The following is a 16,227-nucleotide window of genomic DNA, read 5'->3' as shown; positions in this document are numbered from 1 at the left end:
TACCTCAAAATAATAAGACCTGTTCATGACAAACCCATAGGCAATATCATACCAAATGGGCAAAAGTTGGAAGCATTCCCTTTGAAAACCAGCACAGGACAAGGATGCTCTCTGTCGTCACTCCTATTCAACATAGTATTGGAAGTTCTGGCCAGGGTAATTGGGCAAGAGAAAGAAATAAAGTGTATTCAAACAGAAATAAAGGAAGTCAAATGGTCTCTGTTTGAAGATGAAATGATTGTATATTTAGAAAACCCCATTGTCTCAGCCCAAAAACTCCTTAAACTCATAAGCAACTTCAGCCAAGTCTCAGGATGTAAAATCAATGTGCAAAACTCACAGGCATTCCTATACACTAATAATAGACAAACATAGAGCCAAATCATGAATGAACTCCCATTCACAATGGCTAAAAAGGAATAAAATACCTAGGAATACAATTTACAAGGGATGTGAAGGACCTCTTAAGGAGAACTACAAAACACTGTTCAAGGCAATAAGAGAGGACAGAAACAAATGGAAAAACATTCCATGTTCATGGATAGGAAGAATCAATATTGTGACAATGGCCATACTGCCCAAAGTAATTTATAGATTTAATGCTATCCCAATCAAGCTACCATTGACTTCCTTTACAGAATTAGAAAAAATGACTTTAAATTTCATATGGAGCCAAAAAAGAGCCCATATAACCAAGACAATCTAAGCAAAAAGAACAAAGCTGGAGGCATCACACTACCTGACTTCAAACTATACTACAAGGCTACAGTAACCAAAACAGCATGGTACTGATACCAAAACAGATATATAGACCAACGGAACAGAACAGAGGCTTCAGAAACAATACCACACATCTACAACCATCTGATCTTTGACAAACCTGATAAAAACAAACAATGGGGAAAAGATTCCCTATTTAATAAATGGTGTTGTGAAAACTGGCTAGCCATATGGAGAAAACTGAAACTGGACCCCTTCCTTACACCTTATACAAAAAGTAACTCAAGATGGAATAGAGACTTAAATGTAAGACCTAAAAACATAAAAACCCTAGATGAAAACCTAGGCAATACCATTCAAGACACAGGCATGGGCAAAAACTTCATGACTAAAACACCAAAAGCAATGACAACAAAAGGCAAAATGGACATTGGGGTCTAACTAAACTAAAGAGCTTTTGCACAGCAAAAGAAACTATCATCAGAGTGAACATGTAGGTTACATGTAACCTACAGAATGGGAGGAAATTTTGCAATCTATCCATCTGACAAAGGGCTAACATCCAGAATCTACAAGAACTTAAACAAATTTACAAGTAAAAAACAACCCCATCAAAAAGTGGGCAAAAGATGTGAACAGATATTTCTCAAAAGAAGACATTTATGCAGCCAACAAACATATGAAAAAAGACTCATCATCACTCATCATTAGAGAAATGCAAATCAACACCACAATGAGATACCATCTCATGCCAATTAGAATGGCAATCATTAAAAAATCAGGAAACAACAGATGCTGGAGAGGATGTGGAGAAATGGGAACGCTTTTACACTGCTGGTAGGAGTGTAAATTGGTTCAACAATTTTGGAAGACAGTGTGGCAATTCCTCAAGGATCTAGAACAAGAAATACCATTTGACCCAGCAATCTCATTAGTGGGTATATACCCAACAGATCATAAATCATTCTACTATAAAGACACACGCACACGTATGTTTATTGCAGCACTATTTACAATAGTAAAGACTTGGAACCAACCCAAATGTCCATCAATGATAGACTGGATAAAGAAAATGTGGCACATATACACCATGGAATACTATGCAGCCATAAAAAAGAATGAGTTCATGTCCACTGCAAGAACATGGATGAAGCTGGAAACCATCATTCTCAGCAAACTAACACAGGAACAGACAAGCCAACACCACACGTTCTCATTCATAAGTGGGAGTTGAATAATGAGAACACATGGACACAGGGAGGGAAACATCACACTTGGGCCTGTCAGGGGATGGGGGTCAAGGGGAAGGAGAGCATTAGGAAAAATACCTAATGTAAATGACGGGCTGTTGGGTGCAGCAAACCACCATGTCATATGCATACGTACGTAACAAACCTGTATATTCTGTACATGTATTCCACAACTTAAAGTGTAATAAATTTTTTTTTAAAAAGAAACACTTCATAAAGGAAAAAATAAAACTAAAAGTAAGATATGAGAAAACATATACTATGTTAACGATTTTTTAAAACAATACTGAACTGTATGTTTCCTATAATAAACACACTTTAAAGGTAAGCTATGAGAAAATACATACTATGTTAACAATTTTTAAAAGATAGTTTGGCTATATTAATAGTAAATAAAGTAGATTTCAAAACAAAGAATATAGCCATGAATAAAGAAGGTCATTTTATATAACAAAGAGGTCAATTCTCAAGAAAGTATATATTCCTAATTATATGCCTATTGTATTCCTATTTATACACTGAATAATAACATTTTTTGAAGTACATGAATCAAAAACTGGTGAAACTTTCAGGAGAAATAGACAAATGTTAGCATCTTTATTAATGTATAGAATAAATAGACAGAAAATTGATGAAAATGTAGAAGACTGAAAACATTACCAACCAAATTTTAAATCACATTTATAGCTCTCTCAACCTAACAATAATAGAATACATTTGGTTTAAAGTGCACACAAAAAAGTTTACTGAAATAGTCCATTTCCTAGACAATAAAGAATTCTTAATAAAATTAAAAGTATTCAAATAAAACAAATTATGTTTTCTGATTCTAATGGAACTAATTTTGTAATCAATAATACAAAGACATCTGGAAACTAAATTGAAACTAAATTTTGATATCAAATAGTATACTTCTAAGTAACTCATGTATTAAATAATAAATCAATAGAATATAGTTGAAAGAAATGAAAATAAAATTTAAATATATCAAAATTTATGGGAAATGGCTAATGTAGTACTTAAAAAGAAATGTATAACACTAAATGCCTATGTTAGAAAAGCAAAAAGGTCTTGAGTTAGTGATTCCACTTTTTACTTTAATAAAATAACAGAAGAATAAATTAAACCCAAGGTAAGTAATTAAAAAGAAAAAAATAAATATTATAGTGGAAATCAATGAAGGAAAAAAAATAGAAAATTATATAGAAAAATCTGTAAAGCCAAAAACTGGATCTTTAAAATTTTAGTAAAATTGATAAACCTGTAGCCAAAGATAAAGAAAGACCATATCGAGAATGAAACAAGTGACCTCAGTAAAGATTCTACAGATAATAAAAGAACAGCAAGAGCGAACTATAGATAATAAGGGGAAAAGAGTAAACAACTTTCTGCCAATAAGATAAGATGGACAAATTCCCTGAAAAGTACAAACTATGAAAACAATTGGTCAATTAGAAATACGTAACCTGAATGGCTTTTTTTTTTTATGATATTGAATTTGTAGTTTAAAATTCCTCTTCCCTGGGCACTCTGCTGCCTCCACAAAAATAATAAAAAAACAACCTCCAACCCCAGATGGCTTTAATGGTTAATTCTAACACGTATTTAAGGAAGAATATGTCAAGTCTATACAAACTCTTCAGTACAATTGAAGAAGAGGGAACATATTTCATCTCATTCTGTAAGGTTAGTATTACTCTGACACTAAACCCAAAAAACAGCATAACAAGAGAAACGAATTATAGATTAATATCTTGTGTGAATAAAGATGCAAAAATTTCTTTAAACATTTTGGAAAATTGAATTCAAGTATATATAAGGAGGATAATATATAATAACCAATTAAATTTATTCCAGAAAAGTAATGTTGTCTTAACATTCTAAAATCAATCAATACAGTTAACCGTATTAATGGACTAAAAAAGAAATAACATGATCAACTCAATACAAAAAAAGAAAAAGCTGATAAACTGCAACATTTACTCCTGGTAAAAAGTACGAGAAAACTAAGAATAGAAAAGATTTTCTCAAACTGATTAAGGGCTTCTATCAAAAACTTAGAGTTTATGTACTTAATAGTGAAAGACAATAGGCTGTTGATAAATCAATAGAACAGAATAGTATAGAAATAGAACTGCATACAGTTGGCCATTTAATTTTTGACAAAGATGCAAAACCAAAACTATATAGAAAACACAGTCTTTTCAACAAATCCTGCTGGATCACTTTGATAGCCATAGGAAAAAAAAAAAAAAATGAACAACTAATTTTGACTCATACTTCACATCATACACAAAATTTAACCTAAAATGTAGCATAGACCTAAATGCAAAACTTAAAAATGTATTAGAAGAAATCATAGAATCTTTTCATGACCTTGGGTGAGTCATAGGTTTCTTAGATAAAATAGCCAAAGCACAATACACAAAAGAAAATAAATTAATAAATTGGCTTCATTAAAATTTAAAACTTCTAAACTTCAAAAGCAACTGTTAAAAGAAGAAAAAGGTCACACTCTGGGTAAAAATACCTACAAATTATGTATCTGATAAAGAATTTGTATCAGAATGTATATTGTCAACAACAAGAATCAAATGACACAACTTTTAAAACCTGGTAAAATACTTGAATATAAACATCACCAAGGAAAATATACATATAATAGCAAATGAGCACTTGAATCAGGCTCAACATCAATAGTCATTAGTGAAGTGCAAATTAAAACTTCAATGAGCTACTACTCCGTACCTATTTTTAAAAGTTGATATTTGTAAATGACTGAGCACACCAGGTTTGGCAAGGATATGGAACAACTGGAAGTTTCATTCACTGCTGGATGGTATGTAAAGTGATACAATCTATTTGGAAAATAATTTGAACATTTTTAAAAACTGAATATATACATGTCTACCATATGACCCTGCTATTCTACTAGATGCTGATCCAAGGGAAATGAAAGCATTTATCCACCTGCCTGAGTTGTCTATTGCTGCTGTAACAAATTACCACAATTTAGTGGCTTGAAGGAATGTAGTTTTATTATCTTACAGTTTTGGAGGCCAGAAGTCCTTAATGATGTTCTGGGGCAAAAACCAAGTTGTTCATCAGAGGTGCATTCTTTCCAGAGGCTCTAGGGCAGAAACCATGCCTTTTTTCAGGGACCACCTGCCTTCCTCCTTTTGTGTCCCCAGTCGGTATTCTCAGAGCTAGTAGCATAGCTGCATAACATTTTCAAATCTCTCCTCTCTCTCTTTCTCTCCCCTTCTCTCTCTCTCTGACCTCTGCTTCTACAGTTACAATTTTTTTCTGTGACTCTTACCATCAGGTTTTCCTTTATAACACTCTTTTGAGTTATATCAGGTCCAACTGAACAACCCATTACAAGCTTTCCATCCCAAGATTCCTAATCACATCTGCAAGGTCGTTTTCGCTATGTTGTAAGGTAATATATTCATACGTCCCAGAGACTAGAATGTGGATATCTTTGGGGAGGTATCTCATCTACCACATTACCCACATCTTGCACTTGATTATTAGTAACATCTTTAATTGTAACGTCCCTAAACTGGGAACTACCCAAATGTCAATCAACAAGTAAATAAACTGTGATATTTCCATGCAATGTAGTACTATTCAACAATAAAAAGAAATAGGCTATCAATATGTGCAACATGGATACATGTCAATATAACTATGCTGAATGAAAGAAACAAGATATAAAATGTATTCATAGTGCGTAATTTCATTTATATAAAATTCTAGAAAATGAAAACTACAGTGAGAGAATGCAGATCAGTGGTTGCTGGAGGATGGCAGTTTGGGCTGGGGGTGATAATTACAATAGAAAAATTACTTAGGAGATCAGGAAACTTTTGGGGCATTTGATATGTTCATTTTCTTGATTATGGTGCTTGTTTCACAGGTACACACATGTCAAAACCCATCAAATTTTACAGTTTATGTGTAGTATATTGTATTAGTCCATTCTCACCCTGCTATAAAGAACTGCTCAAGACTAACTTATGAAGCAAAGAGATTTAATTGACTCTCAGTTCCACATGACTGAAAAGACCTCGGGAAACTTACAATCATGGTGAAAGTGGAAACAAACTTGTCCTTCTTCACATGATGGCAGGAAGGAGGAGTGCCGAGCAAAAGAGGGAAAGGTCACTTATAAAACCATCAGATCTAGAGAGAACTCAATATCAGGAGAACAGCAGCATGAGGGTAAATGCCCCCATGGATAAATTACCTCCTACCAGGTCCCTCCCATGACACGTGGGGATTATGGGAACTACAGTCCAAGATGAGATTTGGGTGGGGACACAGACAAACCATATCATGTATTTCATGTTGGCTATACCTCAATAAAGCTGTTTTAAAAATTTACAGTTAATGCAAGGAAACTGGAAAGCAATAATTGTCACATGTCTTCTGGCTTCAGCAGGTCCAAAACACAAGCAAATTAAAGGAAAAATTAGGTGGCTCAGATACCCCTGGAATCTTCTTCTAGTCCTTCCGTGCACTCTACCAGTAGGCTCATGGGAAATTACCCATGATCAGTTAAGACACGGAAGAAGAAAACTGTAAGTTATCTTTATTGATAGATTGATACAACAAACCATACCAGCTGCGAGTAAATTGCTGCTACATTATAGAGAAACTCAGGAGAAATCCTGAAGGGTATTAATAAAGGAAATTTATAGATTCACTGTGGATCTCCAATAGTGGCTAATCATAAAAAAGGGAGATTAGTGAAAAAGCACATGAGATAAAAATACTCATGTGCCAGATACTAGTTTATTAGCAGGCATCCACTGTGAGTTCAATAATCAGGTAGACAAGATATATTATCTTGTATACATCATTGTGACTCTCTTTCTAGCAATGTCAGTACTGTTTGAATGACAAAGTGCAATATGGCGATGACAACAGTATTAGAAGGTAGGTATAGGTTCCACTTGCCCAGGCTGCCTAAGGCTGAACCCCATTTTGAATTCCAATATGGTGCCATGCTCTGGGAAGACCAGATAGCCATCTTGTAGAAAAGACAGGGATTTTCCACATAGAAACTGACTCTGGGTATGTGTTTATCCATCCATCCCCATAGTACTTCTGCCAGTGCCACTCCTGTGGACTTACGTAATGCTGTAGCTATTGTCAAGCACTATACACAAAAAAATCCCAACCAGGGAAAATATTTAGCAGCAGAAGATCTGAGACATTGGACTCATTCTGATAGAATTCTCTGGTCTTAGCAAGTCACCAATATTCCCAAAGAGCTGGCTTAGAAGAGCTACATAAGGCTTAGTCGTAAGACTAGCTAAAGAACAGAGGCCAAAATTCATGGTCCAGGACCCTAAGGATATATTTTCCTAAATAACTTACTTAAGGAATGTTTGCTTTTCATCCTAGAATCTTGGGGCTTGGTGAATTTGTAGGTATAGTAATCAAGTAAAAAATATCTCCATCAAGAAAACTTATAGTTTAGTAGTATTGGAAACTGAATCTCCGTCCTGAGCATCGTATACTCTTAATGCTACTAAAAGAGTAGGCAAGTTATTCATTGCACTATACTAAAAGGCACTGGACTGCAGCTCCACAATAGGAGAAATAAAACTATATCTGCAACTCACATATTTACCAGGGTATTTCTTAGTACTCCTAAATCACAAGTCCTGGCTGATTGGAAACCCCAGCAATCTCATAAGGATAAAATCACCAAAAATTCAGATAATGAGAGAATAAATATTTGTGTCACTCATCATGTAAAGACCACTACCTAGTTATGGGTGAAGCTAAGGAGAACATGAAATGGGTTCTGGAAGAAGGAAACTTAGGCCTCAGAACCTGCTACTGAATTACCTATGTTTTACCTTAACTTATTTTTTATCCATAATCTCCTTCCCCCTATCCCTAACTGACTTATATGAAGATTATTTCTGGCAAACAGCTTAGATTTTGGCCAGGGATATAGCCGAATTATCATGAGTTAATGGTGATAAATTTGCTGATGATTTTCTGTGCCCCTTATATAGGAGGCATGCACTTAAAAAAATCTGGACAGAGACCACAAGTGGATTTTGAGGGATAAACTGGTGAACTGTGATGAATACGCTTCCTCTGTTCCTTCAGATCTGAGATCTACACTTCTCCTCCCTAGTCTAAATCCCAGACAGCACCAATGAACTCCCTTAGGCTCCAGCCACTGGGATACAGTCGATGGCAGGCACCAGCTAAAGATGAGAGAACAGAAGTAGGGTATCACTGGGACATTTATTCCTTCAGTTCCCTCTCTGCCAGGCCACGATTGACATTAGAATTGCATAAAATAAAGAACACAAAGTATGAAAATCTTTCAGAAGCAGACAGATAAAATAAAAGCATACTTTCTTTTTTCCTCTTTATAGGAGAAACATTCCTTTTTATATAAACCAACTATATTATTCAGGATCCTATGGAAAATCAGATGGCCCACTTGAAAGGGTTTAACTACTTACAGAGATGTGAGAGGAAATAAGAAAACCAGTGAAGGATAGGGAAGCATCCAGATATTGGCAACAATGAGAAGCGCATTAGTAGTCCTAGGGCTGAAGGAGTGGACATTAGACAGTCAGTACTGAGTCCATGAGAGCCGATTCCATGGAAGGGGGAAAGCCATTAGGAGCTCTGGTGTAAGCAGGGCACAGAGGCAGATGGGGCATGGGGAGAACAGAAAATGAATATCTTAACCTCTCTCTGTCTCCCCTTTTCATTTCTTGCGGTGCCTTCCATTGGCCAGATTAAACTAGAAGCGAAAGAGCTTGGGAACCAAGTAATACCAGAATTCTAGGCCAGAGGGCATTGCAGAGACCGTCGAAGAAGAGAGCTCTGATAAGTACGTGGTGAGGATGGGGATAGGGTTGGCATGAGAATGACAGCAAACAGATAAAAATCAGTATAACAAGAAAATTTTTTCAACGGATACGTTAATGAGCAAAATAAAAAACAAAAGACTGAATGGAAGTGCACTGAGAAAATTTGCTTTTTTAAAATAATGTTTTGAGCCAAAAAAATTTGTAAAAGCAAGGATAGTTTTTAAATGTTCTTGGATTCAATATACCTACAACAGTTTGAAGAAGCTGTATTGAATAGTACAGTGTTGACTCTTGCTTCCTCTTGATCCTGTAGTATATGCTATCTTTTAAGGTTCAGAATGATGAATACTATTACAGATTCCTTTGCATCTCTGTTGTGACGTCTTTGACAAAGTTAACTACTATAAATAGCCTCATTTCTGCTAAAAATTATCATATAAAACTTTCATGTAAGAACAATAAATCAACCAAACATCTGCCTCACCATTATTCATTATAACAAACTTATGATGTAGCCAATCGGAAAAAAAAAAAATGCAATTTGCCTAAAGTGCCTCTTTGAATTATTCAAAGTTTCTGTTGCAGCTAATTAATTTAGAGCATATTATGAAAATGAAGCAATGAAAATAATCCAAATACTGAGCAAAAATAGCAGTACAGATGCTAGTAGTATTCTATTTTCTTTGTTACTTTGCTTTATACACTGGTCCCAAACAAGTAGAAATTAATGAAGTACATTAATATTATTTTAATGGGTTTTGTATGCAGTCAAATAAATATTAGTAAAAATGATTTGATATACACTCAGTAAAATACTTAGATGTAGAGCTATATAATTTGTTTGGAGAACAGGTATTTGTCACTAATAAAAACTGGAGTGAAGTGAATTTGTAATAAAAACTGTAGTGAAGTGAATTTGTATTCAACACACCATCATTTCAAATGCTTCTTCTTATCATTCATCCCTTACTTGCAAGAGACAACCTCGTTACTGTATAAGTCTATTTACATTTCTTATATCTAACATCAGATCTTCTCTTGGTAACATCATCAGAAAAGAAATTTTGAGGAATAGCAATGTCTGAACCTAAGACATTTAAAAGAAGATTTTATATTCTAAAACTCGCATCCACTAAATTACTAAATTGCCCTTCCTCAGGTTAAAGCCACATGCTCCTTCCTTGTAGTTACCTTCTCCATTTAAAGCAACAGGCAGCTCAGTCTCTGATTTAATACAAACGGAGACACCAAAAACAGAATTTTAATTCCATCTCTATCATTAATATATTACATGGCCTTGGGCAATCTCCAAGCCTCATCTCCTTCATCTAAAAAGATGATATTTTCAACTCCATAGTAGCTTACTTTATAGTCTTGTTCAAAGGAACAACTAGCAATGTCTGCCAGGTATATTGAAAATATTAAGTGCTAGATACATATTTAATTACAAGATGGAATCTTTATGGTATTAAAGGAGCTGCTGCAAAAAAGCAAAATAAATCATGCACTAGAATGCAAGATCGGAGCAATTGGACATTTTTCTTCTTTGGTAAGAAATTTATAAGTAAACTAAAACACACACACACACACACACACACACACACACACACACACACACACACCCCTTCTAATGCTAACTGTTGCAAAAACCAACTAGGTCAGGTTTACAGTGGAATTTTTTAAGACACTGAACTACATGTCCCAATGTGGTTTATGTTGAGGCACAAATTTTGCTATTTTGTGCAGAACTGCAGAACACTTATTTGTCCTACTTTAAGTAAACCTCCTGTAGATCAAGAAACCATAGAACTGCAAAATAATCAGGTGTGATATGCAGAGTTTCCTCCATACTCTCTTGTCATCTATTGTACTCAGAGAGTGAGGGCAAGAAGTGAATGAAGAAAATAAAAATGAAATACACTCCACAAAAGATGAGAGTAATATTTCCTAAGTAAAGAAATAAAGTAACACTTCCTAAGTAAAGAACAGCATAGGAATTTCTGGATACTAGCATTGTAGAACTCAGTAGAATGTTTAGGCTTCGATGCATGTTGTAGACCGTACCATTGGTGCGTGAAAGGGCTGCACCCCTCAATATTAACCTTGTGTTGTCAGTTCCCTCCTACATTGAATCCAAGCCAAGGAAACATTAGCACAAGTGATGCAGGCAGAGCCTTGATACACACTTGCACTTAGGGCTTTTCTACTTGGAACTCTTAGAAACCAGCCACTGTGCTTAAAGGAATCGAAGCTATTCTGTAAGAGAGAAGCCATGAGAAGATATCCTACAACATAAGACAACACATGTGAAAGAGAGCTGAGGGCCCAGCTGAGTTCCCAGACCTGTGCCAACACTCCACAAAGCAAAGGAATCTAGCAGGTAACCCCCCAAGTTTACAGAATGTATAAATACTTATTTTAAGCCTCCAAGATTTGGGGTGATATGCTACACAGGTCTAATTAACTGAAACACCACCTATTCACTTTCAGCTGTTTTTAAGAGAAATTCATAAAAAGTTACCCTAACGCAGTGAATTCTTTTAAGTTTATGTTGCTTTGCTATCCATTTCAAACACAAATTTAACTTTCACATATCAGAAGCAGGGCTCAGTCACCCTTGATACAGTTTTCAGTTCTATACCACACCCAAATGGCTCAAGCCATTGGCCAGAAATGAGAACCCAGAGGCATCTCTCTACCTAACATCCTGGGCTCCCTTGCCTATGAACTTTAAGTGGCTCAAGACTCAAATCCTATTCAGATAGATAGATAGATAGATAGATAGATAGATAGATAGATAGATAGATAGATCGATCGATCGATCCCAACTTTTCTCTCTCTCTTTCTCTCTCTCTCTCTCTCTCTCTTTCACTGACTCACTTTTCATTCCTGCCTCACATGACCTGGGCACAGAGGACTGCTCACCTGTCTCATTGTGAGGTTCCTGCTCAGGATGTATAAGGAAAAATCCTTGAACTTGTTTTCTATTGTGAAGTATTGAATTTGCAACATCTGAAGAACCAGGGACTACTCCAGGCTGAGTTTCCCCGGGATCCTGGAGCATGAGTGGAGGGCTGGAGGAGAGCTGCAAGATCAGGTTCCCAGCCCCAGAGTGTAGTGTGGCTGAGATGAATCACACATGGGTCAGACAAGAGCTGCAAGGGCATCTGCCAGTATAAACATATTTCCCACATGAGCGAACCCCTGGTCATGGGTCCAACAGTTAAGCATAAGGCTATCCTCCAGGAAGCATCCTGTGAAAGGTATTCTGTTAACACCCATATCCAGGTCCCCTTCGGGTTCCCACTGGGGAGTTTGCTGGGCATATTGTAATTGGAACCCCAGTTTAGCAGGAGGCTCCCCAAATGCCCAAGCACTAGGATTCTCTAAGCTTCCCTCCCTACACTTTGATCTCAGATACTCCTTAAGCATTCTTTCCTGTGGTTGTCTTAGTTTTGCTTTGCATCATGGTTCATCTATTAAGAGTTTGCATTAGGAGTGCATATAGGGGACAACACATATATAGGGGATCATATTAGATTCATCTGGAGGGTTTTTTCATCAACACTCCAAGAAATTTGGTTCACTGTTCTTTCTCTTTATGTCTTGATATGGTTTGGATCTGTGTCCCGACCCAAATCTCATGTCAAATTATAATCCCTAATGTGGGAGGTGGGGCCTGGTGGGAGGTGATTGGATCATGGAGGTGGATTTCCCACTTAGGTGCTCTTCTCCTTATAGAGTTCTCATGAGATCTGATTGCTTAAAAGTGTGTGATACCACCCCTCTCTCTCTTCCTCCTGCTCCAGCCATTTAAAATGTACCTGCTTCCACTTCACCTTCCACCACGATTAAAAGTTTCCTCAGGTGTCTTCCCCAGAAGCCACTATGCTTCCTGTACAGCCTGCAGTACTGTGTGCTGATTAAACCTCTTTTCTTTTTTTAAATAAATTACCCAGTCTCAAGTGTTTTTTTATGACAGTGTGAAAATGGACTAGTATACATCCCATCTATTTACAAGGGATTATTTTCTTAGCGAGACACTTGCCCTGATGATAATAAGTGTTATCTCCTTGCATTAGTCTGTTTTCACACTGCTAATAAAGACATACAAAGTCTGAGTAATTTGTAAAGAAAAAGAGGTTTAATAGATTCACAGTTCCATATGACTGGACAGGGGAGGACTCACAATCACAGCAGAAGTCAAGAGAGAACTTGTGCAGGGAAACTTACATTCATAAAACCATCAAATCTCCTGAAACTTACTCACTATCTTGGGAACTGCCTGGGAAAGACTCAGCCCCATGATTCCAGTACCTCCTACCTGGCCCCTACCATGACACATGGAAATTATGGGAGCTACAATTCAAGATGAGATTTAGATGGGGTCACAGCCAAACCATGTCACCCCTTAAGTACATAGTAATGGAAATATAAACTGGAAAAAAATGTTCTAGCCTCTTTGAGTGAATACTTTCTTGGTTCTTGATCTTATATTCTTTCAGGACATCACTTATGGAATCTGCACACTTGGTCATTTCATCAGGATTGGAGGAATAGGCACCTTCCCCCAGCCTCAGCTAGCACCTATCTATAGGAAGTAAATAATACAACAAAACGTAAACAAAAATAGGTCGTTTGCTTAATCTTAAAGTTCTCTTATTAAAATATTTGCTTAAAGATCATTTTTATCTCTAGACCATTATAAACCAAGACTGGCTGCAGCTATCATTGTACCTGATTCACAGCTACGTAATATAAATAAGAACTTTTAAGAAGATTTCCAAAGCAAAGGCAAGGGGCCTGGAAATTTTTCAATTTAGATGTCTCAACCTAGCTTAAGATTGAAATGCCAAACAGAAAGTTGGTCATTTGGCAAACACATAAAAGAGCAGATAATAAAAATGATGCTTTTAGTAAGCAGATGTGAAATGTTAATATAGAGGTAATGCCATTTTTATCAAATTCCATTATTACAGTGGTCATAGGTTTATTGTAATAAACTGTCATCAAAGTTTTCACCAGGCTCAGCTGAATTACTTTTTTAATTCAGCTTTTTCCAAGTTGTCAAATATTGAATGTGACTGTGAATTTTTTTGGCCAGAAAGAGGGAAATAAAGAGAAAGAAGATAAATTGGGAGTTTGAAGTGATTTATTTTAAGAATAATTCATACGGGTTCCTTAAGTAACCCATTAGTTAACCATATCAACACACTTAATATATTCCATTTACGTAGTTAAAAATGTATGTTTTGCTTATGTTACTTGAAAAGAGGACATGGAGTCCAAAATCATTCAGATTATAATGCTTTTTAAATAAAACTTGACAATATCAAAAGAAAACAAGACACTGGGTCCATGCCATGATACTTTACTAAAGAACACTCTTGTCAGTCTAAACTAATTTAATTATGTTGAAGGTGGATTGGCTTAGAAGATTGAGGAAAAGAAATAATATTTAAATTATCTTCATTTGAGTAAGATATCTTATTTTGTCTTACAAGGTTATATGTCATATAATTTATATAATTAATGAGGAAAATCTAGCTTGGATATCATATACCTATTAGGATGATGCATAAGTGACTGGTGAATAATAGTCACAAATTTGTTTTTCAGCATTGACTTGGAGATGGGAAACTTAAATACCAGCATTTTTCAAAAGCTGATGTTGAATGCTGGGTTGGATTTATCTCTCCTATCTAAGATCTGGAGTGTATTTTCAAACAAATTCAGAATTCTCCATAAGTGGATAAATTAGGCTTAATGATGATAATAATATTGAGGTTTAACCAAGAGAAACTCAGACAAAAGAGAAATTTATAGATACTGTTTAGCTCTGGGTCCCCATACAAATCTCATGTTGAATTATGATCTTCAGTGTTGGAGGAGGGGCCTGGTGGGAGGTGATTGGATCATAGGGGCAGATTTCTCCCTTGCTGTTCTCATTGTAGTGAGTTCTCATGAGAGCTGCTTGTTTGAAAGCATGCAGCCCCTCCCACCTCTCTCTCTCTCTCTCTCTCTCTCTCTCTCTCTCTCTCTCTCTCTCTCTCTCTCTCTATCCTGCTCTGACATGGGAAGACATGCTCCCTTCCCCTTTGCCTTCCTCCATGATTGTAAGTTTCCTGAGGCCTCGCAGCCATACTTTCGATACATCCTGCAGATATGTTGAGTCTAAACCTCTTTTCTTCATAAATTACCCCATATCAGGTAGTTCTTTATAGCAGTGCAAGAATGGACTAATACATTTACCTAATAAGAAACCCACACAGATACAATATGAGGAATAAGTAATAATACACTTAAAATAATTTAAGGCCACAATTTCCCTGGAATTTTATACAATTTTTGCATAAAAGTTATCTTATACTCCTTTATTATAAGTCGTGTTGTGTAAATCAAGAAATTTTCATGTGACTGAAGTATTCAAGAATATTTTAACTCCATTGAGAAATCACTTTTTTATTATTAGCTCATATTTGATGTACTGATTTCAAGTAAACAACATGTTCTTGTGATTGTGTTCAGTAGACAGATGACAGAAGAAAGTTGGACCGAATGTACAGATAAAATATAACAGAGTGGATAGCACAGAAATGAAAAGGCTTGCCCAACAAATTGTGACTTGCAAAAGAAAAGATAGAGAACCAAAGATAAAAAAAAATATGGTGAAAACTACAAAAAAATGGATGGACAGAGAAAAGAGCAGCTAATAAAATGTCTGGAATATAATAGTGTGACAGTTAATTTCATATGTCAATTTGACTAGGTCACGGGATGCCCAGATAGCTGGTTAAACATCATTTCTAAGTGTGTGTGTGTGTGTGTGTGTGTGTGTGTGTGTGTGTGAGAGAGAGAGAGAGAGAGAGAGTGAGAGAGAGTGAGAGAATGTGTTTCTGGAAGAGATTAGCCCTTGAATTGACAGACAAAATAAAGCAGATGGCTGTTCCCATTGTGGCTGGGTATTATCCAATCCACTGAGGTTCTGAGTAGAAAAAAAAAAGTCAGAAGAAGGGTGAATTACCTTTGCCAGACTGTGGAGCTGGCCCATCAATCTTCTCTTGTGATGGTGCACCTGGTTCTCAGGCTTTCAGACACAGACTGCAGTCTATAGCATCAGCTCTCTGGATCTCAGGCTTTAAAACTACTCCAGCAGCTTTCCTGAGTTTCCAGCTTGCAGATGGCAGACTACAGGACTTCTCAGCCTCCATATTCATGCAAACCAATACTTTATAGTAAATGTCTTACTGGTTCTGGTTCTGTTTCTCTGGAGAATCCTGAATAAATCATATTTTGGTACCAAAAGAGTCCAGATGAACAGAATGTTAAGCATGAGGTTTTTGAATTAGTTTCAGGGTTTCTGGAACTGGCTCTTTAATTTGATTAGACTTAAGATGCTA

General features: G+C 36.1%; 1 long non-coding RNA gene across 3 annotated transcripts in view; it reads left to right on the top strand.

Annotated features, from left to right (window-relative positions):
* LOC105487865 (uncharacterized) overlaps window positions 1-15,548 on the top strand; it is a 35,902-nt gene extending 20,354 nt beyond the window's left edge. For 2 of the 3 annotated variants that reach the window (XR_011620652.1, XR_011620654.1), the window contains exon 3: window positions 15,356-15,548. This is a non-coding gene — a long non-coding RNA (uncharacterized lncRNA). Of the gene's footprint in view, window positions 1-11,047; window positions 11,208-15,355 lie in introns of all 3 variants that reach the window. The other variant, XR_011620653.1, reaches the window with a different exon arrangement.
* The last annotated feature ends 679 nt before the right edge of the window (window positions 15,549-16,227 follow it).

The sequence above is a fragment of the Macaca nemestrina genome, chromosome 3 (genome assembly GCF_043159975.1).
Source record: "Macaca nemestrina isolate mMacNem1 chromosome 3, mMacNem.hap1, whole genome shotgun sequence".
Classification (NCBI taxonomy): Eukaryota; Metazoa; Chordata; class Mammalia; order Primates; family Cercopithecidae; genus Macaca; species Macaca nemestrina.
The sequence above is the reverse complement of the archived record's forward strand: the minus strand, read 5'-3'. Positions and strand labels throughout refer to the sequence as shown.